The sequence below is a fragment of the Epinephelus lanceolatus genome, chromosome 2 (assembly GCF_041903045.1).
Source record: "Epinephelus lanceolatus isolate andai-2023 chromosome 2, ASM4190304v1, whole genome shotgun sequence".
Taxonomy (NCBI): Eukaryota; Metazoa; Chordata; class Actinopteri; order Perciformes; family Serranidae; genus Epinephelus; species Epinephelus lanceolatus.
The window spans coordinates 34,423,287-34,428,061 of record NC_135735.1 but is presented as its reverse complement, the minus strand read 5'-3'; positions in this window follow the sequence as shown (position 1 = coordinate 34,428,061).

The following is a 4,775-nucleotide window of genomic DNA, read 5'->3' as shown; positions in this document are numbered from 1 at the left end:
CGCACAGTGCCAAGCCCTATCACTGCACCACTGATGCAGGATGTGCTGAAGGCAGGACGGGGAGGGGACCCCAAAAAAGCCTGCTGGACCTCCACCCATTTTCCCCTCACAGCTCCCGCTAAAACCACCTTTTCCTCCACACACTCCTCCCCTCTTCCTGCATCCCTCTCAACGCCTCCACCTCTATTGAACCCTCCCTCCCTCCTCTTCTCCCTTCCTCTCCTCGCTCCATCCATCTTGGAGCTACTTTGATTCAGGTCTCTCTCTTTTCCATCCTCCATCCTCCCAGCCCCAGCCGTTCTCCAGCCAACCACAGTTTCCTATTGATTTATTGATTGCTGTCTGCCTGTGGGAGAGCGGCCGCAGTCTCCCTCTCTCCCTCTGCTCTCCCCCTGCATGGATTTGTCTTCCCTTTCCCCTCCTTTCTTCTCTCCCTCTCTCTTCACCCTCTCCATCTCCCCATCGATGCAGTAGCTCTGAAACATGAATTAGAGAAAGCAGGGGAGTCCAATTTACTGGGAGAAATCGGATTCACCTTCTCCTACGCTCGTTTCTTCTTTCTCCCCCTCGCTCTCTTTCACTTATACCTGTCTTTCGCCTCCATTTTCTGGGGTCTCTTCTGTGTTTTGCTTTTGTCAGCCCCATCCTGTGTGTTGGGTTTTCACCCCGGTGTTGTTACTGATGAGCGTTAATGCAAAGACACCACCAGAAAAATGCTTGGTGTTACATTTGAACTATAATGAGGAATCCTTTACATTCAGTTGTTTCAAATAGTCGGAAAAAAATCTATATTAACACTCCAGCTTGGCTAAATATTCACATTATGGATTGCTGCAGGTATTTCACTTCAAGAGGAGATCAGATAGAGAATAAATAAAATTCAAACACCCAATTATCCATTAAATTACACTGTAAAGACACGTGCATCCTCCACAGTGATATTGACTCGACCAGGTGGAGTTTTTATATTCTTTTATTCCCAGAGTTTGGTTTGTTTGTCTCATATCTGTGCAAAACATATTTATTATTTTACAATGACACACAAACCAGCATTGTCTTACTGCATCTTTGTTTAATGTCCTGCACTGCAGTCTCACCTTCATGTTGTGTTGCATCCCAATTAAAAAAAAAAAACTTCAATTATCAATCCCACAACACCGCAGCACCCCAGTGAGCTTGTCTCTCAGGCTGAGGCGAGGCATGGTCTTATACCACACTGTCCCCTGAACTGCAGGTTAGCACAGGTCACAGAGGAGAGCATCTGATTATCTGACCTCTGGGGTCAACTCGCTGCTCTCTGGTTTTGGAACAATACGATCAGCTATAATGGATGGACGAACAGAATGACAGAGAGAAAGGGAAGATGCTGAGGGGGAACAGGAGCCTCAATCTATCAAATTTACCCTGTATTGCTGCTGAAGTGGAGAATATCTGGACGTTGTTTAGCAGATCATACATATAGGAATGACATACTGCATGTATGCACACATCTTTACACACAAACGTGATGAGTAAAGAAGTAGATTCCATGAGGATGAACTCTAAGGATCACCTCACCTTAATTAAAACTAAACCCATTTTTTTTTACTTACCTCTAGTCTGACAGACACTTTGCTTTGTTTGCCCAGGTTTTCAAGATTTTCTGCCTTCACCTCAACACAATGGCATTTCTTTTGTGGTACTCACAGCATTGAAATACAGCAGTTAAAAGACTCAGTAGCAATGTCACGGTTATTCTGGGTTTCCTCAAACCTCATGGTCAACAGTTTTCATTGGAACTCTTTTCTGTTAAAGAAATGGTACCAATAAAAGTCTGTTGATGGCTTGTTTCAGACAAATAAAATCAAAAGTATCTTCATGTCTAGATACCAAGAGAAATAAGATGGTACTTGTGCAACTGTATACACCCAAGAAGATATAGTAATTTTAACATCAATACATTTGATCTGATAATACTTTCATATTTTAAGTTAAATATTGAACATATAGGATTTGCGATTATACATATTGAAGTATTGCTATTTTCAGTGGCAGATCTTCGCAAGGTGCCATAGGCAGCCGCCTAAGGCGCCACCCAGGGAGGTTACCAAAATTATAGATATGTAAAAAAAAAATTGACATAAAAAATGAACATAAGGAAAAATTATCCAAAGATCTAATGCTAACGGTCAGTTTGTAGTAGGGATATTGGAACATGTTAGAGCATTGATGGGTATGGTGAAGTGAAGTGTGTGTGGAGAGCATTAGAGTAAGAGAAAATGAAAAGGCAAAAGCTATCATGAACACCGTCCAAAAAAAAAAAAAAAAAAAAGAAGAAGAAGAAATCTGCAAATTTGTACTTACCATATTCTGTTTGTTATTATGTACTGATTTCTCATTACCTATTGTTCTTATTTGTAATGAATACAACAAAAATTATAGATAGAAATAACTAAATATTGCGGGTTTTTTGGGGTGTGTGCAGGGGAAGCTAGGGCATCACTGTGTTAGGTCGGGCACTGGCTACTTTTAAAGTAAAGGATCTGAACACCTTTTCCACCTCTGCTGCAGCTGCCAGAGTTGTCGCTGCTCGCCCCTGCTGCCAAAGATGATCCACTGGAAATGATGTTTCATGTCCAGGACAGGAATTCTATATGAGGACAAAATCCCAAATGGGATGCGAGGGTTGATGAGGAGGGGCTGGTAGTTGATGGTTGACAGTAGCTCTTCCAGAAAAGACTAGAGCGCTGGCATTGCCTCACTGCATGGCGCTCTTTGTATTGATAAAATCCATACTCCTGAGATGCCTCTGTGTGCGACAGGGAGCGTGAGATTAGTTTCCTGACTGGAACCTAGTTAATTCCACAGAGGAGAAGACACTCCACACCTGAGGCCCTGGAAGACAGAGGGCACCGACAGGCAGACTGCAGGGGCAGGGCAACCTCTACGCACACACACTGCGGACACACGCTAAACGCCAAATAGAAACACACGTAAACATGCACATACGAGCACACACACGTATGCTTCACGTGCACATGACACAAGCGCACACACACGGACACATGCATGGTCCCCCGGTCTGACGCCACCACCCCGGTAGGAGCAGGGGGGTTAGGTGTCTGCAGGCCAGAGAGTGGCAGCACAAGGACAGACGTCTCCCTGGCTGTCTGGCTGCCGACAGGTCTGATCGATCAATACCCTGACTCTCTCTCTCTCTCTCTCTCTCTCTCCTCCCTCCTGTCTTCTCTCTCTTTCTCTCTTTTTCCTCAATCTCCATCTCTCTTTTACTCTTTCCTCATTATCCGACGCATCCTTCCTCCTCTTTCCCACCTATCACATTTGAGCTTCACGTTTTTTGGCCTTCTCCTTTTGATTTGCTCTCTCACACTCCTCTCTACTGACCACTGAGCCCCTCACCCTGCAGAGCAGCCCCTCCACTCACCCCCAAATCCCCAAAATGACCCCCTCTCCTCTTCCTCCTTTCATTATCGCTCATCTCTCTTTCTCCATCATGCACACGCAAATGTACAAGCAAGAGAGAAAGAGTGTATTTAACAGTCTCAAGGCCTTCCTCCACCTGAACCAAAGCACCTTGCACAATGCAAATTGATATTATTGACTGTCAGCTCCATTAGCAGAGCTCTGAATATAAACAAACTGTAATAAACCTATAACGCTCGCCACTCACACACCCAGGAAATAAAGCGCACCACAAAAAAAAAACAGCACCATGATGTGAGAGCTCACTTTTCAGTGCTGCTTCTTTCAGGTACTTCTCAGGAATAACTGTCCACGTGTGTCTGAAGTGTTTTTTATATTCTGCAAAACCCTGCAAACCTTCATATCAATGTGTCTTTAATGTACGTTTCTGTAATGTGTCTTTCCGTCTTTATTTAAGCAAGGAGGGATCAAGAACATCTTCCTCAGTAGAGCTCTGACGGATGAAAGGGGGACGGGGATAATAGCAAATACAAAGGGAATATAAGAGTTTACAAAGTGTGGAGGATCAGATCAGACAGCTTTAACTCTTTCACTCATTCATGTCAGTGAAAACAGGCTCACTCGGTGTTAAGAATGAATTTGAAGTTAACATAAATTTTTGATTGTATGTCCTTTTTGTGACTAGTTTTAAAGGATAACCAAAAGCTAGAATGGTTGTTCAGTTTTGATGTGTTTAAGGTTGTGAATTTTGTTGCAAAAGCCTGGAAAAGACGACAGGATGGATTATTTAATTAGTACTTATTTTGATGTTTCAGTGCACGGTGAATATTTCTCTGAGTTATCCATGAACTCTGCCCTAAACAATGACAATCTGATTATGTAGGACGCTTTTGTCACTTTGCCCCTTTTTCCTTTTCCTTGATGTCATCTGAAAATATGTAGACTGTTCCTCGCTTCTTTGATTTTATGGTGTCTTGTAGGCCCATGCAGACTGGGCATAATTGTTTGCATGAAGCACACAAAAAATCATTCTTTTATTTATATCATTAAAAGAAGCAAAACTATTGTTACTGTTTTTATTCTTAATATTAGAAATAGTATTGTGAAACATGCATAAAGCCATGAAACCCACACTAAAAGAAAGTCACAGTTAAGTCAGTGTCAATATTAACAAGCTTGTTTGTGTGTGCGTGTGTGGGTGTGTGTGTGTGTGTGTGTGTGTGTGTGTGGGTGGGTGGGTGGGTTTTTTGGGGGCTATTACGTGCAGTTTGGTGTCTGTGATGTTTTTTTGGGCATGACCTCACCCACCGAGGAGAGCTCACGCGTCTCTAATCTCTTTTAGATGGGATGCC